This window comes from Balaenoptera physalus (genome assembly GCF_965194825.1).
Source record: "Balaenoptera physalus genome assembly, chromosome: 3".
Lineage (NCBI taxonomy): Eukaryota > Metazoa > Chordata > Mammalia > Artiodactyla > Balaenopteridae > Balaenoptera > Balaenoptera physalus.
The window spans coordinates 173,702,454-173,729,283 of record NC_138890.1 but is presented as its reverse complement, the minus strand read 5'-3'; the positions used below and the strand labels follow the sequence as shown (position 1 = coordinate 173,729,283).

At 43.7% G+C, this 26,830-nt stretch overlaps 1 long non-coding RNA gene across 1 annotated transcript; it reads left to right on the top strand.

The window, feature by feature from the left end:
• The first annotated feature begins 204 nt into the window (after positions 1–204).
• Positions 205–26,277, top strand: LOC309657256. Its single transcript, XR_014261742.1, has 2 exons — positions 205–2,984; positions 15,991–26,277. It is a non-coding gene; the product is annotated as an uncharacterized lncRNA (long non-coding RNA).
• Positions 26,278–26,830: the final 553 nt, after the last annotated feature.

The window sequence follows — 26,830 nt, the reverse complement described above, 5'->3', positions numbered from 1 at the left end:
GAGCCCGCAACTTAAGGGAGAATTAACAATAACTGCTCCAAGTTTCTCTCCTGCTGGTTTGATAAAGAATTAATTCCATGGGGCTTCCCTGGTGGTGCAGTGGTTAAGAATCCGCCTGCCAACACAGGAGACACGAGTTTGAGCCCTGGTCGGGGAAGATGGCACATGCCACGGACCAACTAAGCCCGAGTGGAGCAACTGAGCCTGCGCTCTAGAGCCCGCGAGCCACAACTACTGAAGCCCACATGCCTAGAGCCCGTGCTCCGCAACAAGTGAAGCCACCGCAATGAGAAGCCGGTGCACCGCAACAAAGAGTAGCCCCCGCTCGCCACAACTAGAGAGAGCCTGTGCACAGCAACGAAGACCCAACGCAGCCAAAATAAATTAATTAATTAAAAAATAATAATAATTCCATGGGATTCACATATATTTGGGCTCTTAGATAGAAACTAATTATAAATTACTCTGAGTTTTAAAAACATTAAAGCAAATACCAGTAGACGTCATACTTCATATTGCTCTGATAGGGAATGAGTGAGAAAGGAGCTGAAGAGATGTTTCAGTTAACTATAATCATCTGAACATTATTATATAAATGGCAATTCGAAGGTACTACTAGTTTTGAAAAACTGTAAAAGGTAATTTAAAAATACCCAAGAAGATGTATAAGGCCATGGATTTGAATCCTTACCTCTCCCAATTTGTTTCTGAAATGCCAAAATTAATATAACAAGGAAAATACTGTACAACTTATAAAGTATAAAGAAGTCCTACATGCCTGAAGTATGGAAAAGCTTTGGCAGAAGACTGAACTGGTGGAAACTACTGGCCAAGAGGCACCTTCTGTAGAGAGAAGGGCAGTTCCTCCCATCCCCCTGAATTTCCTGTCGCATGAGCAGCTCTTGGGTCCGAAGGTCTGAGGGTCAGATCAGAGCACAGTGAGCAGAAGTCCTGCTTGGCCATGTTCACCGAGGATGGGGGAGGTCAACCCACTCTGTCCTCAAATTAGTGATGTCAGTTGCCAATGACTTATCAATAATGTAAACAGACTTCAGAAAACTCTTCGAGGCCTGAAAGAGGTTATGACTTTGGGCAAGAAACAGAAAAACTTAAGCCTTCAAAACCTCCTTGTTAAGCCTGCCATGAGCATGAAACAGTGTGAAAGAAGTAAAGCATTTTGGGAGATAGCGTGGACACCATATTTTTAACTGTTATAGAGGAAGTTAATAATGTAAAAGCTACACTAGAAAATCTAACTAGTGAATTAGAAAGTCAGTTTTTAAAAATCTTGAATACAGAGAAGGGAAAGAAAATAGCTTTCATTTTGTGCACCCATTATTGCTGACTGAGGGTGGCTGCGTTAACAAAGATCATGAGGTTTTGCTTGGATGCAGCAGGAAAGGGTGTATTGACTGATAGGGCTGTCTTCTATGGTATGACTTCTGAATCTGAATTTAAAATATCATCAAGGATCTGATGAATATGAAGAAAAATAAAGCACATGTCTTCTAGGAACCGACCATTTTACTGCAAAGAAACAAGCATCAGATCAGCTTACATGTCTGTGGAACCACCTTCACATAATTCTAAGGGAAAATTATTATGACTGTTGAATTCTATACTCACCCCACCTTCATGCATGGGCAACGGCTGAAATAAATAAGTAAAAAATTAAATAAATAAGAAAGAGCATAGAAAACATGTCATCTACGTGCCTCCTTTTACAAATTAATTTTCTAAAACTGAACTAGAATGAAGAAATCAAGAAAGAAGGTATGGTACGGAAGAAAGATTATTGAGCAATAGAAAACATTAAACATTTATTTAAGTAGAAACAATTGCTTTCTATGTATTCTAAGAAATACAAACATTTCTTAATATTTGTGTTTGCAAATATTATGAAACTATTATTGTATTGTGTTTAATATCTGTATCAAAAATATTGTATTATTTCATCGCAACTCAGAGGTGGTAGTGTGGATAAAGAAAGAGTGTGAGTTAATGAGAACTATTCATTCTTGACATTAATTGAAAAATAGAGACTCAATTGTATGCCTTTTACAATGTGGTTGTAGGGCTTCCCTGGTGGTACAATGGTTAAGAACACACCTGCCAATGCAGGGGACATGGGTTCGAGCCCTGGTTCAGGAAGACCCCACATGTGGTGGAGCAACTAAGCCCGTGTGCCACAACTACTGAGTCTGCGCTCTAGAGTCTGTGAGCCACAACTACGGAGCACATGTGCCACAACTACTGAAGCCTGCCCATGCTCCACAACAGGAGAAGCCACCGCAGTGAGAAGCTCGCACGCTGCAATGAAGAATAGTCCCCACTCATCGCAACTTAGGGAAAGCCTGTGCACAGCAACGAAGACCCAAAACAGCCAAAAAAAAAAGAAAAATTTGGTTGTAAAATTTCAGAATAGAAAAAATGACTTCAAAAAAGGCCTTCAAGAAAGGCTGAAAGTGATGACTTTTTGGGAATAAACAACCAGCCGAGGGACCTGGGAGAGGAGGACAAGGACAAGGACGGTGACTCCAGTAAAAGAAAGGGAAGTGCAGCCTCCAAACTCCTCAGGGAACCCGGGCAGCAGCCGTTTCCTGTGCCTAGGATGCCAGGAAGACTGGAAAAGAGCAGTGGATCCCAGGGTCACCCTGAGATGGGGCCAGTGACAAAGAAGCCAAGTTCTTCCCTGGGATGAGGCCAAAAGACTTAAAAATAAAAACATGTTGTCAGGCTGTGTCTTGGATGAGAGTTAAAGAGGGGAAAAGTGAGCTGCAAGCCACAGGACCAGCGGGCTCAGGCTGAGTCCTGAGAAGACTAAAGTCATCACTTTGGGGGTCCTCTCGTGGAATAAGAAGTTGAGAACTCCAGGGGGGTGGGTCTGGGGGTCGAGATGAGGCCGAGAAGGAGAAAAGGTTCAGTCTGGGCAACTGGGGCCTTGAGAGGCTGGTCTTACCCAGGAACTCGGTCCATCTCTACAGGTAATGTCTGGTAGATGTGCTATAGAGGATATGTTTTTTAAAATTTTATTGGAATTGACTTACAATGTTGTGTTAGTCTCAGGTGTACAGCAAAGTGATTCAGTTATGCATATACATATACTCATTCCTTTTTAGATTCTTTTCTCATAAAGGTTATCACAGGATATTGGGTTCCCTGTGCTGTATAGTAGGTCCTTGCTGCTTATCTATCTTATATGTAGTGGCCTGTGTGTGTTCATCCCAAGCTCCTGATTTATACACCCCACCCCACCACATTTCCCCTTTGGTAACCATAAGTTTGTTTTAGATATCTCTAAGTCTTTTTCTATTTTGTAAATAAGTTCATTTATATCATTTTTTAAGATTAGATTCCACATATGAGAGGTATCATATGATATTTGTCTTTCTCTGTCTGACTTACTTCACTTAGTATGACAATCTCTAGGTCCATCCATGTTGCTGCAAATGGCACTATTTTGTTCTTTTTTATGGTTGAGTAATATTCCATTGTATTTGGAATATTCTTTATCCATCCTTCTGTCAATGGACATTTAGGTTGCTTCCATGTCTTGGCTATTGTAAATAGTACTGCAATGTGGAGGATATTTTTAATTACACATTTTCATAAATTGCAGTTAGGATGTGTACCCAAAATTTTAAAACACTATGAAGGAAAGGGACAGGAAAAGAATCCCCCAGCTTGGCAAGTTTCCAGAAAACAAACCCAGCAAAGATGTCCTATAAAAATGTGTCGATGCTGGTCTTACCAATGTAGATGTTAGGCTGAGATTCCGCTGTCAAGATTCCGCTTTTTCACTTACAAAATAGTAATTTCACATGGTTCAAACTAATTGCTGAAGGTCTCTGTTGACCCAGTAAGGAGTTCATACTTGGCCCTGATCTGATTAACATGTATTAATCGTGTTGCAATTGAAGGAGGGTGCACCCCATTTCATTCAAGGAATCACTTGGTTTCTGGAGGATACATTCTAGATTTTGAAAGATAAAGACAGAAACTGACAAGATCATTTTCAGAAGTTTCTTTTCGTATGTTTACTAATGTTCATTTAAAAAGTTTATTTTAAAACTGTTTATTAGTATGAACAAATGAGTGACCAGAAGTAGAAAAGTTTGATTTCTTTGGCTACAAAGAATATCTTCACCTTATGGATAGTAAAATGGTTGAGTTTTTTATATACTCCCCCAAACTATTCATAACTATTTGTGAAAATTAGCATAGGGATAAACTTGGAAGTCTGATCTAATGATTTAACATAAAGTGAAGTTAATAAATAATCATATTTGTTAATTGTAAGCAAATTGAAGTATTTAATTTAAATTTAATTTAATATAGAATTTTGTTTCACTCAACATTAGCGACATTGGGTCATATTTAAAGAAACTGAATTGGAAACATACTAGCTATAAATATTGGATGACATGCTTAAGAGATGTCCTAGCGTTTGACAAAGGCTTTAGCTGCAGATCTGTGGCAGCTGGCAAGCTGCCTGGATAACTTCTAGAGACAAGCTGAAATTACTCGATATCTAAAGACCAACAAGTGAGGCTTTGGGAAAAGAAGATTCTGGTCTCTGGCTCCCCTGGGACCTTCCTAAGCCCTAGAAGTCTGGTCAGGCAAAAAAATGCAGAGAAGATTATGCACAAGGATGTTAAAATTAAACTAAATACAAAATAGAAGCTTTAGGGAGCTACAAATTGGGAGAGAAGCCATTCTCTAATAGTAAATCTTTTGAAAAGCCTAACAGAGGAAGCACAATCGCCCTGGAAACAAAACTGACGGAATCTCCTCTTTAAGTTTAATATGGATCAAGTGAATTTGCCAGGTCTGAAAATATGTGCCCAGTTCTGCGTACACGTGCACGTGTGCACACACACACACATGCACACGGGAAACCGGAATGCCGCTGCAGGCTTGAACAGAAGGAGAGATTGGAAAGCAGCTGAGACCATGGGACGTGGGCAGTGTGAGAGAAGAAGAGGGTGTCTCACCCATGCCACATCCCAAAGAGGGACACTGAACCGTGTGTGCAGTACAGGTGGGGACAAACCCAGGGACCATGAACTCATTCCCCTCCAGAGTGTGTAAGAGAAAGTTAACAACTGACAGGAAAAGCAGATTGGGGCTGTTCTGAGCCAAGTTAGACTGATGCACACGCATTCCTTCCCCACCTCGAAACAAACAGGGTCTTGGAGGGAAATGGCCAGACAGCCAAGAGTACCTGCTGGAGTGGAGACTCAGGTCTGTCCCCTGCCCTCCCCCTGCTGGGGTTATCCCAGCTGCAGAAGCTCCCGCCAGGCGCTGCCCTGGAGAGAAAACTCAGCGTGTCTCCTGGTTCTTGTGGGAGACCAACCCCTCCAGCGTTCTCGCCTGGGCAGTTGTAAAGATGGAGGCTGGTGGGAGCAGCCCCTGATGCTCACTGAGCAGATGCTGAGGCATGAAGCTCACCTCTCCTGAAGCCCGAGTAGATGCTTCCAGAAGTAACTGGCCTTGCATCAAGCTGTCTGGAATGACCCCGTCCATGAAGAGCTATAGGTGCATATCCCGACTGCCTGGGACTTACCTGCCTGTTGCGCTAAGATCCAGCACTCAGAGGTGGGGAGCCCAGGAAAAGGACTCCCCTCGCCTGAGCACTGCCTCCAGCCTGTGTTTGCCTCACGTTTAACAGGCATGAAACGATAAGGAAACCCACTAGTCTGATGGCATGAAGACTAGAGAGAAAGCTTCAAACCATAAAGAATTAAAAGGAAAAAATCAACACATCTGAGCAAATAATAAATATGGAAGCTGAAGAGAGGAGTGTCAAATGCCTCCTGAAGGACTCAATTCAGGTCAATGGGAAGATCAGAGAAATGAGGAGGGACTCCGTTTGGAGAGCCCGGGTAAGGCATCCGACTGACACAGCAGACATGCAGGCAGACACCCAGGCAGACAGACAACCAGGCAGACACCCAGACAGACACCCAGGCAGACACCCAGGCAGACAGACACCCATGCAGACATTCAGGCAGACAGACACCCAGGCAAACTGACACCCAGGCAGACACCCAGGCAGACAGACACCCAGGCAGACATTCAGGCAGGCAGACACCCAGGCAGACAGACACCCAGGCAGACAGAGCAAGCAGGTGTTAAAAGAAGCAAGAGTCAATCCAAGAAAGAAAGAAGAAAGGACCCAACGCTTGGTCCATGAATGAAGCTCTGATGGAGGGAGAGAGAGGGAGCTTTTCTGAGTCCACGCTGATTATTGCAAAATGTGAGGCTCGTACTAATGTACCCAGCGTTACAAGTGTTGCAAAGAAAATGCTAAAGGAGTACAAAGGGGGAGGGATTATTGCCAGGCAGGAGACAGTCACAGCTCAGCTGACTCTCGAAGTGTGGACGGTAGAGAGATAGATGCGGCCAGACAGAGCAGTGGACCGCAAGTGGGTGAGGCAGTGCAACCAGAAACCCAGAGGCAGGAGGCCAGGAGACTACTTACACCTCCAGCCGCCAGGGATCTGCGGGGGCACAGGAGGGGGGTTCAGTGTGGACAAGAGGCGTTGCATCTTGTACTAATTTTGATGCATTGGTGGATTTGTTTTTTTGTGGTACGCAATGAGGGCAGAGGGGTTGGATAGGAACTGGGGTTCTTTTTCGGAGAGCATAACAAAGATGAAGAGGGTGGGTGACAGGAGAGAGGGAAACAGTCCCAGCTCCTCCTCCGAAGGGTTTCTGCGGAGTCTATGACAGTGATGATCGGGGAAAGCCGAGCCCAGTAGCAATGGTGGAGGAGAGGCACTCAGACTTGGGGACCCATTTGTTGCCGGGAAAAGGAGCAAGATGAAATCGAAGAAAACGGTCAGATATTGAACAGGCATGTCCAGAATCATGGTGAGAAATATAGGAAGCTAAATAGACATGAAGAGAAGCTTTGGTTTCCTATTTGACATAATTGCAATGTGCTGCTGAGACATCCAGATCGACACCTGAAACTTGCAGAATGAAGCTGGAGATGGGAAGTTTGAACTGTGCTGGGAGACAGGAGAGCTGATGCCTTAGACAGGTCGTTTCCAGACCTCAGCACACCGTGACATCACCTGGAGGGAGCATGAAACCTCCAGAGAGTGTCTGAGTCAGCAGAGCCTGGGAACTGGCATTGTTGCTGCTAGTCAGGGCACCACACTTTGAGAATCACTGCCTTCGAAAGTAAGCTACAAGGGGATGGGCTGTGGGAAAAGAACTGAAAAGGACCAAGGAGCAGGGATCCTACGAGGGGCGGTTCTCAAGCTAAACCACCCATGAGAACACCCAGAGGAGCTTACAAATACCAAACAGACACAGCCATCACCCCACCCAAGAGAAAAAAGCTCAGTCCCGCCCCCCTCCCCCCACCCTGAGACCCTGGTTGAGTTGGCCTTGTCCCAAATGGTGTCACTGGTATTTTTAAAGCTCTCTGGGTCATTCTAACATCCATCCAGGGTTGAGAATTGCTGATTAAGGGGATGAGAAGAGAGAGAACTATTTATTTATTTATTTTCTACAGAGGCAGATAAAGACCCCAAGTTTCCTGGCACAAATCTAATTCTCTTTGCTTTCCTCAAGAAAAGCTAGGGAGACACAAGTAGTTCAGAGACAGCCCAATTGACATACTGGCAATTCAGATAAGAAATTGCTCACTCTCTTGACATCTTTAAGAAATGAACAGTAGATGAAACTTCAAAAGCATCAATGTCCAGCCCCACCCCCCATTAAACCTCCTAACCCAGAAAGAGGTTGAACAAGTGCTGTGGAAATTGTACAAGGAAGGTGCCTGGTGTGGTACCCACCATAGAGGAGATATTAAGGGCAACTTGATGATTTTCTGATCAGATGATCAAATGTAACCTGAAGTTGAATTGAATTGAATTATAAGAAAAATTGTATTTCCTGTACACTGGGAATTATTGCACTGCATGTGGATTTGCTATTTTTAGAGCTTGGAAAGCCCTTACAGGTGATGTAGACTGCAGCCAGTCAAGGACCCCCAACTGAGAAGGCAGACCCTGTGCTGGATGTTCTCCCACTCACCCCCAGTCGTGCCCAGGTCTCACTAACCTAATTTCTGACTCTGACAAGAAAATTCTTTCTTTCTTCTATCTTTGAAGACAACTTAGGACATTTTAACTGGTAGACATGTTGCTAAATTCAATCCAAGAAAAGTAAAATCAGTGTATTAGCAAACCTGCCAAGTGTCCCCCATTTTGACATTTTTCCCTCCATTGCCTTTTCTGAGTAAGTGTGCCCAGATGAATAAAAACGTATTTTCAGCAATCTGAGCCCATAGACTGTGAGTACCAGGCACGCATTTTCAGCAGTCAGCAATTCTGCTGGGTTGAATTGGCCACGTTTCAAGCTACACATTTTTGTAAAAAAAAAAAAAAAAAAAAAAGTCCCCAAATACATTCATGAAATAATTTATGCTCTTTCCCACTAACTTTTAGCTGCCTCCACAGTACAGCTTTCCGAGTTTCATAAAATGCCTCTTGCTGGGGAAGTGGAAGTAATAAAGAAAAAAGGGAGCCCTCATTCTCCCTCCCCACAGCTCCTGTCTTGCAAGTGGAGCTTGGGACCTTCTAACGCAGGCAGAGTTTGGAGAGTTAGACCTTATGCCTGCAGGCAAGCCTGGTGAGTTTTGATTTAGAATAAGGATTTAATTCAAGGAGAGTCACATAGACAAGGTAGACTATCATTTCCATAGACATAGGAAAGGCTGGTGGACTCAGCTATAGTTTCTAAGTTGGAATCTCTGCAGTGAACTCTTAGTGATCAGGATAGACTAAAGGGTCAGTGACTTTATTAAAATTAAATCATCAATTTTGGTTCATCGGTTGCAAGACATGTACCACACTAATGCACGTTGCTAAAAATAAAAGGGAAAGCTCTGTGAGAGGAAGGGGACATATGGGAAATCTCTGTTCTTCTGTGTAATTTTTCTGTAAGGCTCAAAATGCTCTAAAAAAGTATCTATTAATTTAAAAAAAAAACCCAAAAAGTAAATTATCCATTCTGAGTGAATGTTATATAAAATTCATCTACTCATTTACCTACCTCTCCAAACTGCTGACCTTCCCTGAAGATGTTTTCTTCATTTTGAACTTTCTTTTTACTCCCAAAAGCCCAGTCATTTCATCGTGGACTACCCTGTAATTTTGCATCATGCTGTAGTCCAATGAGCTCTTCAATGTATGATACGAGGCAGAACCCTAGGAGATGTAACATCAAAAATAATATTAGAAGTTGTGTATGTGATAATTCAAAGAGTAAAACAGCAACACAGAATGTAGAAAGGCATGTTAATTATGTATATTTTCAGCCTATTCAACTGGAGTCCTGAGGAAGAATTTCAAAAGGCTATTAACATGTGTACTTTTTTACCATATGCTAACACATATATATGGAATCTAAAAAAAAAAGGTTCTGAAGAACCTAGGGGCAGGACAGGAATAAAGACGCAGACGTAGAGAATGGACTTGAGGACACGGGGAGGGGGAAGGGTAAGCTGGGTCTAAATGAGAGAGTGGCATTGACATATACACACTACCAAATGTAAAATAGATAGCTAGTGGGAAGCAGCCGCATAGCACAGGGAGATCAGCTCGGTGCTTTGTGACCACCGAGAGGGGTGGGATAGGGAGGGAGACGCAAGAGGGAAGGGATATGGGGATATATGTATATGTGTAGCTGATTCACTTGGTTATATAGCAGAAACTAACACACCGTTGCAAAGCAATTATACTCCAATGAAGATGTTAAAAAAAAGTGTACTTTTTTAAAAACTCTAACACAATGGAAATAAGATGTACATTTCTAGAAAATTCCACGTTTCACACTTTACTGTAAAATCTCCGTGGGTCTGATCTTTTATCTGAGATGGAATTTCTCTGTTCTGAGTGTCACTGTGTTTGTAGTTGGTGCACAGAGAAGGTGAAGTCTCTGAAGTGTCCCTCCCACAAGGGGACCCGCCAAGACACTCATCCCTCAGAGAAGTCCTGCACCCGCCCCCCAGCAATCAGTTCTGGGATCCGAAATCAAATCCAAGCATTTGAAAGAGAAAGATGAAGAGGAGGTCTGAAAGAGTAAACTCTGTGAATTGACTATATCATGGATATCAAATAGAAATATACAGAAAACTAGCTGGAAGAATACTCAGTAAGTCTAAATAATAGAAATAAAAGTAGAAAGAGGAAGTGCTGGGTAGAGATTGCAGTAATGTAAAGTCAGAAAGCCAGGTTGAAGTGGACTTGAAGATGGGAAAGGCCATTCATTCAACTATTTGAGGAACAGCTCCAAACATTTCTGGAATGCCAAGGAAAGCTTGCAAGAATCTCCAGGGCTGGAGGGAGGGAATTCGAAGCACCTCGGCCTGTTCCACAACCACCCTGAGTGTTCCAGTAACAACTCCTTGCTTGATGTTATGACTTTGTTTGTTGTCAGCTGCTCTTGGCACTGCCCCATGTGGCCAAAATCTCTTGCCCGCAGGAAAGCCTTCCTCACACAATAGGCCTGGGAGAGAGAAAACTGTCCTTGAGAAGAATGGCATTTCAGCTGGAAAGGAATTCTACCAGAGGCCAGGACCCCTGTATCTGCAGCCCAGAGTTCTGTGTCTCCATGTCTGTCCTGAAGGCCGGCCTGGAAGGCCTCAGTGGCTGGCGTTATAACCCCGGTTTCCAGATACATTTTCTGAAAGCGTAAACTTTGCTGGCTGAGAATGTATAAACCTGGAGGGAATTTTTACTTTTTCTTGGAAGGCATTTGTCTCCCAGTATCTTAGAACTTAACAGTCTGCTTGTTATTGTGACAGTATGGCCTTCTAGCCCAGGAGCCTAACTCTGTGTGTGTGTGTGTGTGTGAAATGCATGATTTGCCCTTGTTTCCTCTGAATTCCCTCCTCCAGCCCCCGTCAGGCCACAGGCACCTTGCTCTCTGATTCCCCTCTTTATCTTCTCCAGAGATGTAGCAAGTTTGCTTCTAGATTGTCATGCTGCCTGATTTCCATGTTGACATTTTATTTTTAGCATAAAGTTTGGATTGACAGAAACACAGAAAAGGGTGAGATAACTGACTATTTACCAGCCTGGGATGCTCTCCTCACGTTGGGGTCTGCTGTGTTAGGGACTTGCTATTGGACAAAACCATAAACCCTTCTCCTCAAAGCTGGTGACTCAGGGAAACAAGTAGTGGTACCAGAGAGAAGTAAGAAACCAGGAGGTATTATTAAACAAAAACAGACATTCTCGCAGACTGGGCGATCTATAGTAAGATATTTAGGCATGTAAATGTTCTCCATCACACGCACTGTCATATTCCTTCATGGGCCTTCGAGGTGCCACCTTGGGAAGGCGAGGGCTTTCACATCAGAGCTGCCAGCAACATCTTAAACAATTCTGTTACCCTATGTGTCCTCTTACCTGAATCCTATTTGCCCTGGCTATTCCTCTCCACTGCCCCCCCACTGCCCTACCCTGATATCAAAAACTCTTTCACCAACAGGTGGACATCATGTTGTTTTCTTCCTGTGTCCCTTGAGGCCAAATTCTCAATGAGGCTAAATTCTCCACAGTGGAGCTCATCAGACTCCAGGAATTATCCATCACCTCATACCCTTTATCCAAAACAATTTGTTACTGCGTCCCAGCTCGTACTGCTCACCACACAACAGACGAGTAAATTGAGAGACAAAGGGTTGGGGCAAGGAATAGCTACTTTATTCAGAAAGCCAGCAGACCGAGAAGATGGTGGGTGAGCATCCTATAGAACCATCTTACCCGAGTTAGAATTCAGGCTTCTTTTATACTAAAAGGGGAGGGGGTGTGGCTGGTTGTTGAAAACTTCTTGGTGCTGGAATCCTTTGTTTTTGCAGCTGTCCAGGTAGGTCTGGTCCCCGGTGTTCCTATAAAACTCTGACAAATGTTATTTTCTGTTGTGCAACTTTTTAATGGAAATGTTATACTTTTAAAGGTCAGAGCCTTGGGCATGGGCTATCCTGTGTATGTCAGGCTACAGGCAACATTCTTTTACGAAACGTGCAGAGTCAGCATGACTAAGCACAGGCAGCAGACCCAAGGGTTAGAGCTAAAGGAACAGATTCACTATGGAGTCAGGTTTGTTCTTCTCTGCTACAAACTGAGTGATAATGTGTTTGGGTACCTGAATAGTTTGCCTGAGCCTGGCCACGTCATACCTGGATGGCCATTTTCTAAAATGGTAAATTCTAGAACAGACACCACGCTGGAAAGGGGCCCCCTGGGCCCCAGCCCTGTGTCCCTCCTCAGCTTCCTCCCCACCCCCTTTCTCCCTCTTGCCCTGTCCTCCACCTGGTCATCCCTCCCTCCTGACTCAGGTGATTCCCTGCCCCCTTAGCAGGTTAAAGGCTCTGGAAGTTCTGCTACAGAGGACACTTGCTAGCTACGTTCCACTGTGCTTTTCTGAAATGGATTTGGTCACAGATTCCTTCATCAAGAAATATTGCCAAACACAAGTTCATGTGTCCAATGCACAGTGAGGCCAAACAAACCGAAACATCGGAGTTTGGAGCAGAGAAAGGTTTATTGCAGGGCCATGCAAGGAGAACAGGTGGCTTATACCCAAAAAACCCTGAACTCCCTAAAGAGTTTAAGCAAAGCATTTTTAAAGACAATGTGAGGGACGGGCGTGTCTGGTTGCTGCAAACTTCTTGGTGTTGGAATTCTTTGTTCTCTCAGCTGTCCACGTAGGTCAGGTCTCGATGTCCTTATAAACCTCCAACAAGCAAATGTTATTCTCTGTTCTGCAACTTTTTATCTCTATATGAATGGAAAAGTGTTATACCCTTAAACGTCAGAGCCTGGAGAATGGACCATCCTATATATTTCAGGCTATAGGCCACATTCTTAACTCGAAGAAAAAGCAATAGAGGACAAAGGTTAAAGTAAAACAAACAGATCTAATATGGAGTCAGATTCATCCTTCCCTATTACAGAAACACCTATGAAGACGCCCAGGAACACACAGTGGGAGGTGTGGGCCTGGAAGGTTTGCTTGGGTAGAGTAAAACTTGACTTCTAGTCATGATGATTAAAAATCCCAACTTGTTTTTTTTTAATGAGAGAATCTCAAAACGGTATGTGAAGGACAATGAAATGAGTACACATGACAAAGCCTGATCAGAGACAGCTCAAAAATCAAATGCAAGGGCAGCCCAGAGACAAAATCAGCATTGACATTATACATGGTTACCGTAACTAAACTCACAGTTACTCCTCACATTATCCCTAAAACATGTGAGCTTTGACCAGAAATGGCAGAGGTTGGATGTACTGTCAAAAGGAGATGAACAAACAGGAAACAAGCATGAGTTGACTGTTGATGCTTAGATTGGCAGCCTTAGTTGCATCTTTAATGTATGGAAAGAAAATCAGACTGTAAATGTGGTGATTTCATTGTAGTTCCTCACTTCTTAGTGTGTGTATAGCGGGAGTTCAAGGCATGTGTCTAGGAAAACAATTAATTATTAGGGTCCTACTTTTTTTTAAATTATTATTTATTTATTTATTTATTTTTGGCTGTGTTGGGTCTTCGTTTCTGTGTGAGGGCTTTCTCCAGTTGTGGCAAGCAGGGGCCTCTCTTCATTGCGGTGCACAGGCCTCTCACTATCGTGGCCTCTCTTGTTGCGGAACACAGGCTCCAGACACGCAGGCTCAGTAGTTGTGGCTCACGGGCCTAGTTGCTCCGCGGCATGTGGGATCTTCCCAGACCAGGGCTCGAACCCGTGTCCCCTGCATCGGCAGGCAGACTCTCAACCAATGCACCACCAGGGAAGCCCTAGGGTCCTACTTTTAACATCAAAAAGGTCATCAGAGATCACTTGCCTTGGGAGGTCAGGACATATATTCTCAGAAAGTTGGCTGTCCAGAGGCATGGACGGGGTGGGAAATCACCACGAAAACCTCAGCTTTAGGAATCCTGATGGAATCACTCTTGTCAAGATGGTTCTTTCTTGATGCCCAGGGGCCTGAGGGTCCCAAGAGCTGTAGTGTTTCCCTCATCCAGGCCAGCAAATGAGTCCAATCATTAGACTACACAGCTCCAAGGACTGGTGGTGGGTTTCCAGGAACCCCTGCAGAGAGGATGTTGCCAGAAGCGAACTGCTGAAGGCAGGCTGACCAGGTCAAATCCCCACCCGGGCCATGGTTTTCCTTCACGTCTCTGGGTCCCCATGTCCTCATCTGTGAAGTGGGGGTCCTCGCCTGATCCTCGCCCACCTAATCTACTGCAAAGAGTGATGGTGATTAAATACACTGATAAATAGCGTCTCTGGCACATATTAGGCGCCATGGGACCGTCAGCTGTCACCCGGAAATTTATAATCAAACGGGGAGGTGCAGTCTTCCTGGTGCTCTCAGGAGGCACGTGGCCAGCTGAGAGCATCTCTGGTTCACCAGGCTGTTCCTTACTTGTTGGGGCAACCGTGAACGGGGCAGAGAACACACAAGCCACATGCACGAGGGCTTTCTAGGACAGCGAGGACTTGAAATCCCTGTTTCTGTACGCCAGACGCGCCCCTGCTCGGCCCCCCAGACGCGCTCCTGCTCGGCCCCCCAGACAGCCAGGCTTGCTTCATAACATCATGTTCAATGGAAAGGATTTCCCCAAAGATGGGCAAATGCCTGAAGTGAGAATCTGGTGCACCTTTAACCAGAAGCCTCGTTGAAAACAAGTATCAGACAGGAGAGCCTCTGGTATCCAAGAGCCTCGAGGTTGCTGACTTTGAGAGTTTGTGGACACAGCGGACGTGCAAGAGTGCAAGCCGGGGCCCTGAGCCCAGGAACAGGCCTCTCTGACCCATGTGATGAGCGGAAAGGTAGATAGCACCAGCCAGGGGTGTTTCAATACCTGTTTAAATGTTGGCTTTGAACAAGATGCTTCAGCTTTTCCCACTTGCAACAGTTCTGTGCTTTAGAAAACTGTGTTTCTGAGCCAGGGAGTCTGCGGTGACCCCAGCAGAGATGGGCAGGATCTCCCCTCCCTCCCCACCTGACATGTATTCCTGTGTGTCCACATGGGGAGTCCCCTCCCCCCGCACCTACTCAAATAGGGGTGCCCTCATCTGACGTTTGGGCAACAGCCCCCTTGCCACTCTCAGCACCTGGATGGGCTGCTTTGCCTCAGAACCTTAGCCAAAGTCCTCGGAGCTCCACTGCCCTCTTAGGGGGTACGGAGTCAACTCAGATAAAACATTAGTCTTCTGGTTGAAGGGCAATTGAATTCCCAACGTGGTATATGGCCTAAGAAAGAACAATTCTGAGGGGCTGAGGTGATGTGTTTTGTGTTAAGCCCCGGTTACTCAGTGATGAGACCGGTCACTGGAACACTGGGAAATTCCACGGGGGTCAGGAGTAAGTAACATGAAGGGTGAGGTATTAACCGAGGTGGAGAGGCAGGCGGGCTGGGTAGCGTGGGACTCCAGGGACATCATGTCCTCCAACCAAAACCAGGGTCAGGCGGAAGGAACTTCACAGGACCCAGTGCCCTTCATCATAGGAAAGGAGCGGCGATTAGCTTGTCCCTGTATCTGTCTTACACCCGCACTGTCCCTTCCACTCATCTGCACGCTGGAGGGAGACATTGTATTAAATATAATCGTGCCCAATGGACATGGATGCTTCCATCTGCAGGCTGAGCACCCACATTCCAGTGTTCCGTGCCCAAGAAAAACAACTGTAATCTCCTGATGCCCAGCTAAGTAACAGTCACTCAAGCCGGCTATCCAATTATGGCAAAAAACCGCAAGAAACTCATCACTTAATAAAATGTTGTTTACACACGAATGCTAACAGAAATGAAGGAAAATATATTGCTTTTATTTTAATCATTAGCTCAGGTTCAGAGGGTGAATATTAAGTCCTTCTTATACCATTTCAGGTTGTTATTGTTTCCTTTGTTTCCTGAAATGCCTACACTTTCCTCATTCTCATCTCTTTCTTATAGATGACTAGGTGTCACTCTGGACCTGAGTCAGTCTCCTAACCTGGGAGTGACATAAAGAACAGTCCGTCATTACCTCTGTCCCTCCAAGAAGTAGGTTTGGGTGAAACAGGGTTGACGTGTGTTCCTCCCGCATGAAAGAGGAGTCTGGGCAGCCAGTGGGGGAGCTAGAGGGCTGCACAGGGTTACAGAGGCCCCTGCAATCTGACTGCAACCCATCCTTGGACACAGCACAGAGCCATCTCAGGGTCCAAGATCATCACTGGAGCTCCAGCCATTGCATCCACGTCCCAGCCAGCAGGAAGGAGGCAGAGAGGAGCACGCCCTCCTTCGAGGACACTCCCTGGAAGGAGAACTTGCCACCTGTGCTGACATTCCGCCAGCCAGAACTGCTCTCCTGATCTCACCAAGCTTCACAGAAAACTGGGAAACATAGTCTTTATTCAGGGTGGCCACAGGCCCAAATGGGAATAAAAATCAGGGTCCTGTTAGGAAGGAGGGAAGACAACTTGCTGGCTCACCCATATTCGTTCTTCGTATGACAAGAGAAGAATATTTAAGTGACCACAAAGGTGACATTTATCATGTAATTCGAGTTCCTTTTATGTTTCTGGTTACTGGAGCCAGGAGTGGATACTTGCTTCCTGCTTTTCTGACACCGGAACTGTCCCCAAGAATACCACACCTTAGCATGAAGTCTCCATTCTCCCACAGGGGCTTCATCCAAATGCATTCTGAAAATGCAACTAAAACTTTTGTCCAAAGGAGCATTGCCATTCCCGACTGGATTACGCCATCTAGCCGCCCCTTAGGAGTCCTCCTTTGGGAATAGGCTTCCGACCAGCTACTGAGGAACTCCAGAATTGGAAGCCCACACCTCCACATCCCAGGGCTTCCTCAGCTCCGGAGAAGCCCGGAAGCTGATGAAGGCTGCACCCTGCTTGCTGTGCTATACCATGAGCAGGACGACCCTCCGCATGTCAGGCGACGCTGAAGATCGCTTCCCTTCAGGTACCGCTTCTGACAGTCCCCACTGTGACAGGTGTGTTGTTAAGGACTTTGCATCTTACGGATTATTTTTTCTTTGTATTTATTTACTTTTTAAACATTTAAAAATTTTTTTAACTTTTATTTTATATTGGAGTATAGTTGATTAACAATGTTGTGTTAGTTTCAGGTGAACGGCAAAGTGATTCAGTTATACATATACGTGTATCTATTCTTTTTCAAATTCTTTTCCCATTTAGGTTATTATAGAGTATTGAGCAGAATTCCCTGTGCTATACAGTAGGTCCTTGTTGGTTATCCATTTTAAATATAGTAGAGTGTACATGTCAGTCCCAAACTCCTTAAAGATCCCTTCCCTCCACCCTTCCCCCCTGGTAACCATAAGTTCATTCTTGAAGTCTGTGAGTCTGTTTGCTGTTTTGTAAGTAAGTTCATCTGTATTATTTCTTTTTAGATATCATATATTTCTCTTTCTCTGTCTGACTTACTTCACTCACTTTGACAATCTCTAGGTTATTTTTTTCTTGAGACTCTAGAAATAGACTTCTTACTCCAGCCTCATTTTCCAGGTGAGGAAATTAAGGCTTGGAGATGGTAAGTGACAGTCCCTGGTCCATGCAGGTTGTGAGTGAGGGAGCTTGGGCCAGGTGACCTCAGAGCTCAGAGCCACATTCCCACCCCCATTCTAGCCGCAGTCCACTGCAGCGCCCGGTTAGGCCAGGCGGGGCCTCACACTATATCTTTGAAATGTAGTTAAACTAAAATGCATTTTTAGATGAGTAGGCAGCAAATGCTGCAGACTTTGCTTGCGCAAGATTCCCTGGAGACTAAGTCAAGCGAGTTTATCGTGGCTTCCAACCAAATTTAGTTGCCACTTTTCATTAGTATTGTTTCAAAGCCAATGATGGATTTGGTAATGTGATTTTTATGTGTCTAGCTTCTCATCAGCTGTCTCCCCAGAGACGGATTTTCATGTTGAGAGTCTCAGCACTCACATGTGTCTTTTATTGCCAGTGGTATTAACCAATACCTATTGATTTCCTGCTTATGGCCACTGGGACCCAGGTCTGGGAGCTGTCCCAGAACCAACTTGGCCCTCGCTGCTGTGATTCATTCTGTTAGGGTAAAACCTTTCATAATCCTGTGCTTTCTGAAAGAGCGATTGAGCCCTAGGCTGAAGTGAGCTGGTGGGTGAGATACCAACCATGTGACTGAGCCTTTCCTGCTCTCTCTCTTTCTTCTATCTGCCTGTTCCTAGACCACGTCCCTTGCCACATTATTTTCCATTATTGATAAAGTCCCATCTAGGAAAACGGTGAAATAAAAATCCATGGTAGACCTAGAGAACACTGTAATTATCAATAGCATTGTATTGAATCTTTTAATAGCTTGTGGTGTGGTACAGTTTGACCTATATCATTTCGTGATTTTCACGGTAAACAGTGTAAAATGAGCAAAAAAAGGATTATTCTCATGTAGAGATTAGGATATTGGTTCAGAGCAATATGATTCACCCCAGTTCCTTTAGCTAGCAATTCAGAATTGCAAACTCACACCAAAGTCTTATCTCTACCCCGCTGCTTTCTCCATACATAACACAGCACTTTAGCTTATGAATTTGACCTTCATTTTATTTTATCAGCATGTCAGTTACTCAGTGGGGCCCAAAGTGGAAGTGGGAATGTTTTTCCAAATGCTATTGATGGTGGGTTTTGTTTAGTGAGTGCAACTAATAAGTCTTTGAAGCTTTAATGACTGGAGGAGTAAATTCCAATTGAAGTTGTAAACCACCTAAATAAAGAGTGAATAGTGCTCTAAGGAAAATCTTCACCAGTGGTTCCTGCCAAACCTGTGTGTAAAATATGAACAAATCTTGGAGTTGAAAAAAATATAATCATTAAAATAAAAATTAGCAATAGCTAGGAGGGGCTCTAGACTGACCGCAAGCGAAGAGTTAATACATTGAATAGTTGTGCTGAAGAATTTTCTTAAGATTAAACCGAGTGGAAAAAAATATAAAAACAAAATAGAAAAGCAATAAACAGAAACAGAAGCTAAATAGGGAGTAAAGAGATTACAAAATAAAATAGAAAAAGGAGTTAAGAGGTATGGAAGACAGATTGGGAGAACAGAACACATCTAAGTAGGACTTCCAGAAGAGGCAGGATGACCCCCTGTCCAGCGGCAGGTCCCAGCCTCACCCCACAGGCCTCCCCTGCCAACTGTTCCATGGTCCCAGTCCCTCCTCTGGTGCCCAGCCCACCCTCCCCCAGCTCCAGTGAGTTAAGCTCCAGTCATGTCCCCCTCCATCGCTGCCCTGCCTGCCCTCAGCCCCTCCCAGTTGCTTGTTCTCCGTGGGAACCTTTTGCCAATTGGTAGGTTGTCACCTCAAACCTGCCCTGCCTCGACTCTGCCCATCAGAAGCTCTTCCAAGTTTCTTGTCCATGATGGCATCTTTGTTTCGTTCCCATGTGCCAGTGTCAATGCTGTTTTCTTCCCATTTTCCTTATCGCTTTTGTTATCTGGTAGAAATTCAGGAAACAACGATGGTGGGGCTCCTTCACATCTTTATGGTGAACCTGAACTGAAACGCCGGTGGGAAGGATGTAGCAGAAAATCAATCTTAGAGGCACGAATGACTGTCTAAAATAATCAACATTTCATTTGTGGCAAGAGAGTTGATTGAAGCTGGAAAATGTGGATGCAAGTTAAATTACGCCAGACAGAACTCAGGATCTGCTTGGAAATCTTAAAGGTACTGCTGGCTGTTATATTGATTACATTTAATACACCAAAAAAAAAAAAAAACTTTTTGCTTTTCTTGTGTTGCTAAAAAAAAGCAACCATCCTTTATGTGACTAAGTAGTTGATTCCTGAAAGAAAAAGAAACAGTTTCATCTGGTATAAAGTCTAGCTTTAAATCGATGTCTGGGAATGTTTGTTAAATCCCTAAAACCCTTTATTTTCTGATTAAGTTTTGTTGCAAGCATTATAAGTTTGGTTATAAAAGTTCTCACTTGATATATTAAAATTCCTCATTAAGTATGTTTGTCGTTGTTGTTGTTTACAGAAAGAGTCTTTCTCCTCAGTAACCTTGAATAGAGACAATGGAACTCAACAAAGACGATGAGAAGCACGTTTGTTTGTTTGTTTTCTCCCTCAGGTAGGAGGATATGAGAAGGACATGAGTTTTCATCACAAAGTGGGTGGAAGGCGAGGAGAGAGCCTGAGGTCTGACAATGTCCCCTGAAACACTGTCTTGGGCACAGGATAGGCGTCTGAGAAGCAGAACGTGTGCCTTTCCAAGTAGCTTTCTCTCACGGAAATTCTCCTCTTTATTTTTCATCTCTTCTTTTTTAGTTATCACTGAGATTCAAACTCTTTCTGCTAGTGAGTCACGATAAAATGAAATTAGAAGAACTGAGTTCAAGTGTTACATTTGCCACTCCCTAATAAAATAAATTGATGCTCTCCGGTTTTGGATTTTTAAGTTTTCCTCTATGTGAAATGGGAAATAATAGCCACTGAACTGGATTGGTGTGCGATTTTTAGGAAATATCACTGCGAAATGGGAGTCTGAAATCTCTGGGAGACCCTCATGGTGCTGCTTGGATTTAAATCCAAGGTCTTATTCGTGCACAACAGCAAATGGTGGGATTGGACACCCTCTCCTCTACCCCCAGACCAATGGCCCAACCCTAAGTCCACTTCAGACCACATGCCGAGCTACCAGCCTTCCCCCATTCTTGCCAGCAGTTCCTTATGTACTCAGAAACTCAACACAGGACAGGACAGCTGGTGACAAAGTGTGATGAAGAATGTTCATCCCTCTGCAGGGAGATCCAGAAAACCACAGGCCAAGTTCCTACAGAAAGCTTGTGTCTAACATCGAAAGCCCAGCATCAGTGTTTGGACAGAGTACAGTAGAGGCAATAGGACTAATAACACATAACGAACACACAGGTGACTCGTGCATCTGGAAACCACTCACAACCCTTTTCGTATATTAGCACATCCAATTCTCGAAGCAGTCCCATGAGCGGCACCATCGTCCGCCTCCTTTTGGAGATGGGCACATTGTGCTGGGCAGTGGTGACTCACCCTGTCTCTCGGGCAGTGGCTCCGGTGTCTGTGCTCTTGACCTCGCTCTCCACTGGACAGACATGTGCTTCCACTACTCTGGATTTAGGCACCCTCTTCTGAGAACAAGAAAACATACAGTTTAGGACCTACCCTAAAAGAACAAGAATGTGAAGGGAAGCAGCCTGGCTAGAAGAGTTAAGAAAGGCTGTTGTATTTGGCAATCAAGACAGCCCAGGAGACATTCACAGAGAAGTTTCAGGACGTCCTTTGGGGGATGCAGCACGAGGAAGGGGACATGCTCAGGCTTTGGGCAGCAAAGAGAAGGACGTTATGACAGTAGTTTAAGCATGTGACGAACTCAGAAGATCCTCCTTATAGGAGGTGAGACCTGCATGTGTTTTAGTAGAAGGAGCAGAGCCATGAAAGGGGAAGATGTGGGAGATTCAAAGCCAACATAGATATTGATGGAGCGAGGGTCCGGAGGAAGCTGGGAGAGGAAGGGGATCGGCTTGCAGAGCACAGATGGAAGAGATGACATTGCCAAAGAGGAGGTCTGCTTGTCCATCTAAAAGATGGAAGCTTGTGAGAGGAGCTTAGAACCCATGACACCACCGGCAACACCTCCCTGGCTCTGTCACTGATGTCACGAGTGTGCCCTGGATTGTGTCTGTGCAGAGACATTTATACAAAGCTCACTGTGTTCATCAGTAAAGCAAGAGGACCGCTCCAGTAAACTGTGCTGCTGTATGAAAACAACCGCCTTGGCCTCATTAGCTCTGTAGTCTGGACAGTTCCACTGAAAGCTGCTGCTGTACTTATTCCTGAAATTCCTGTGCTCAAAGAGGAAAGTTGAAAGATATCTCTCTGGATTATGTCAAGTCAGAGCAGAGACAACCACTTTCCAAAAGCAGCTTGTAGTCAAGTCTCGGTGTTAAAATTGCCTGGCCAGATTTACGCCTCACTTGTAACTATTAATGAGTGTCTTGTGTTTATTTTGCTTTGAAGTTGTTAAATGGAGATAGATCATTAGATTAACACATACTGTACAAATAGTCCATTATCCTCCGAATCCCCCACTGAGGAAAAGAGGCATCTGCAAATCTAATCTGAAAGGTTGGTTTGAAGTAAAACTGTGGCAAACTTCCCAGAGGCTCACGGCTTTCTGGGTCCCTGACCCTGCATCTGTGTCCCGAAACCATCTCAGCAGTGTGAGCCCTGCCACCAACCTCAGGCCATTCCCCAAATGCCCAAGAGGGAGGGAATTTAGTAAGCATAAATACTCACACCCACACCTGTAAAATAAATGTGCATTTCATATGCAATCTACTTAATCATAAAAGCCTCATGTGCTTGTACGGTAATCAACTTATAATTGGTTTTTCTAGGAGGTGCTAAAAATGAGGACATGAAAATAAATACCAGGTGAAGGAAAGGTAGAAGGGTTTATCCTTCAGCTCTTTTATGATTTACTAATACTTTTGCATTTTGTGAAGTTTTCTTTAGAGCTTCAGTACACTAGACGATTACTAGTAGATCATTCGATTCATTTACAGGTCAGATGGTGAGTCTTGCAGACTAAGTACGCACATTCTATTTACTTTGAGTTATCGGTCCCCCTGGGCCTGAGACACTTTATAATCGCTCTCCTCTTCTCTGCTGCTCTCTCCTCTCTGCCACATCCCAAGGAAAATGTCTGTTGTGCTGTATTTTGGTGAACAAATATCATTGAATATTTACAATAAGCATTCAACACTAGAGGATGTTGCAAAATACACAAAATTGAACAAGAAAGCACCCCTTTATTAAGGAGGTTAGTGAATTAGCTAAGTTAACAACCAAGAATCTATAGCAGGTCTCCAAAACAATAGAAATAAAAGCAAAAATAAATAAATGGGACCTAATCAGACTTATAAGCTTTTGCACAGCAAAGGAAACCAGAAATAAAACAAAAACACAACCTACAGACTGGGAGAAAATAGTTGCAAATGATATAACTGACAAGGGCTGAATTTCCAAAATATACAAACTGTTCATACAACTCAATAACAAAAAAAAAAACAACCCAATAAAAAAATGGACATTTCTCCAAAAAAGACACATAGATGGCCAATAAGCACATGAAAAGATGCTCCACATCGCTAATTTTTAGAGAAATGCAAACCAAAACTACAACGAGGTATCACCTCACACTGGTCAGAATGGTCATCATCAAAAAGTCTACAAATAATAAATGCTGGAGAGGTTGTGGCAAAAAGGGAACCCTCCTACACAGTTGATGGGCATGTAAATTGGTGCATCCACTATGGAAAACAGTATGGAGGTTTCTCATAAAACTAAAAATAGAGCTACCATATGATCCAGCAATCCCACTCCTGGGCAGATATCTGGAAAAGACGAAAGCTCTCATTCGAAAAGATACACACATCCCAGTGTTCATAGCAGCAGTATTTACAATAGCCAGGACATGGAAGCAACCTAAAAGTCCATTGACAAATGAATGGATAAAGAAGATGTGGTACATATATACAATGGAATATTACTCAGCCATAAAGAAAAGAATGAAATAATGCCATTTGCAGCAACATGGATGGACCTAGAGATTATCATACTAAGTGAAGTAAGTCAAAGACAAATATCACATTATATCACTTATATGTGGATTTTTTTAAAAAGATGGTACAAATGAACTTATTTACAAAACAGAAATAGACTCACAGACATAGAAAACAAAGTTACAGTTACCAAAGAGGAAAGAGGGAGGGATAAATTGGGCATACGGGATTAACAGATGTACACTACTATCTGTAAAATAGATGAACATCAAGGGCTTACTATGTAGCACAGGGAACTATATTCAGTATCTTGTAAAAAACTATAATGGAAAAGAATTTTTAAAAAGAATATAGATGTATATATATGTATAACTGAATCATTTTGCTGTACACCTTAAACTAACACAATATTGTAAATCAACTGTTCTTCAATTTAAAAAAAGAATTTATGGCAGGATAAGTGCCAAGAGAAAAGAAGGTTTATTAACCGTGACTTTTCATTTTCTGTATGTTTGGTGCTTTGACATTCAGGCCTTGCTAACCCTGGAGACACTGCCCCTTGCAGAGCCAGCCAATTCCAAGAGATAGTGAGCACACACCTGCAAGCAGGCCCTTCATATGCAGACCAGTGCACTTGGATCCCATGCCCCAGCCACCCCCTGTATGGGGAACTTACACTTGGGATGCTTTTCCCTGCCCTAGACACACCAGGTACCAGACAACTACAAACAGAGTGCCCTGAAATTATTCAAATCAGCCCAATCCTAAAACTGCCTACAGAGCCTAGCTTGTTTCTTCCTGTGGAAACCACAATAAAGACTCTTGTCCACGTTGACCCCTCACTTCCTCTGCCTCCTAACTGACCCCGGTGCTTCCCTGTGTGGCCCCCCGTCATGTGTTGCGTCCTCCTCTCCGGATCTGTGAGTCACAAACTCTATTTACAATGACTATCATCTCCTGATCCGTTGACCTCGCCAGCCACCCCCATCCGAATTCTCTAAAATCTTCTAACTGAAAATGAGAGCACCATGGGCAGAAACCTGTTCTGTCTGGTTTACTCTTGTCCTGCAGCTTCCAGCACCATAATTGGTGCACAGTAAGCATGTAATAAATGCTTTTTGGATGAATAAATAAGTGAATGATCCAAATGCACTCTTCAGTTCCCCGTGCTTGAAAACAAGAACTGTTTACCTTTTAACAATGGCAGTTTATCCAAATTCAAACAGTAATAATACTGAAATTTCATGCAGGCATTTCATGGTCATTGTATCTTTTCTATCACGTCTACTAATCCATGTTGCAATTTCAAAGCTGTAAGATACACGTGACAGGAGGCCTCACACATTGTTTCTACTCAAGCGGAAAGTGAGAATGTGGAATAACAATCGCTACTCCACCTCCACTGTGCTGCTTCCACCTGGGAAATGGTCCACAGGCATCGGGGACTTGCTTGTTCTTTTTTTCAGGAGGGATTTTCCCTTTAGCTCAAACTGAATGCGTTAGGGTATAACTACGTACGGTTTCGGTGGAGTAAAGGGGTGACATATGGACACTTGCACTTACAGAGAACATTTATTGTGCTCATTCCTTCAAAAGACACTGTGTCGTGTGGTTACCACCTTCCCAGGCCCTGTATTCTGAGGCTGTGCTCACTAAGAACAATTCTGGAATGATCTTTGCCCCAAACCACTAGTCTTCTAGCATAGAGAAAAGAGCCCAGGCTTCGTAGCCAAAGGTTTTTTTGGCTTTTGAGATGATGTAAAAACGAACTAGGTGTTGACCAGGTGGAACAAATGATTGCTTAGCCTCTCATGAAGTTCAAAAAGAATTTTACCAAATCTGCTTTTGGACCATATCCAGTGTTTGACATTGCAATTAGGGGAAGGATATCAATTGTCACTCTCGCTGTCAGGTGGGTAGAATGGAACACAGAGTGAATTTTGTTTTCTGTGGGTTCACCCAGGATGCTGTGAATTTCCTGAGGAAACTAATACTATTAGTTAGGTGAAGCCTCCCTACATCAGAGAGCATATGTGCATTGGCTTTTCAGTGCACCCAGGGCATGAACACAGGAGCAATTGATTGATGTTAACAGCAATGGCTCTGAGGATGTCAGCCACATCCCTGGCCCTGGCTCTCTGAGTCTACTTGGGGTCCTTCATGCTGCCTCTTCCCTAACTTGTGGTCAAGACTTGAGCTTCGCTTCCAAGAACACCTGGTGGAGCCCTCCAGTGACCCAAGGACTTGGATCCAGCTGGGTGTCTTGCTAGGTTTCTCCCCAGGATTAATTTTTTTTCCCTCTGATCAAATCCTGCATTTTGGCTCAATAAAGGCTATAGAGAAAATTCCTCTATCACCTTAAACCCAACCCCAGATTCCTAGAAACCAAGCTTAGTTCAGGTCAGTGCCCAAGTCTCACTTTCCTGGAAGAGGGAATTGCACCCAAAAGACACACAGAGGAGACCAAATGTAACCAAGAAGAAGAGAGATCCAGGCCATTCCAGGAAGTTTCTCGGTTCCAGGAGCAAAGCATCCCCCATAAGAAGGAGCAGGACCTGTCTGTCCATTGGCCAAGATTTACCTTTCATGACTTGCTATACACAATTGTAGCTAAACTAAGGAAAGAATAAACAATGTCAAACTTTTATTTAATAGTTAACTTTTATTTAATTCCAGGTGATTATTTTGTGGGTTTAACAATCTGGGTTAAAGAAACCTTAATCACTGTTATCCTCAGATTTCCGGGTTGTTTGGGAAATTGAGTGCCGTTCCTTCAAATATACTGCTTTCACAAGCTTACTTTTGTCTGGCAATGCTCCACATTAAAAAATGACACCAAACTCACAATAATTTTAATTAGACTCTTTAAAATGGTGTTAAATTTTTTTTAAAAAAGTATTCTCAGAGAAATCTGAAATTTATTGACTTATGCCAAATAATTAAATTTTCAAAACTACATTAAAGCTTAAAGGCTACAGCACAACAATAATCCAAGGTAAATGTGTGATATTCCAATTTTGGAAACTAGTTTATTACATATATTCACTGAGCAGTGTGAAGTTCTTTTTACTCTAGAACCAAAAGTAAAATTTTAAGACAGCTGGTAAGTTGATACAAAAAAAAGCAATTCAGGAGGTAGAATTTATACAACAGAATCTCCCATATGGGACAGTTATAAACCCAGGGAAGCAGATCACTCT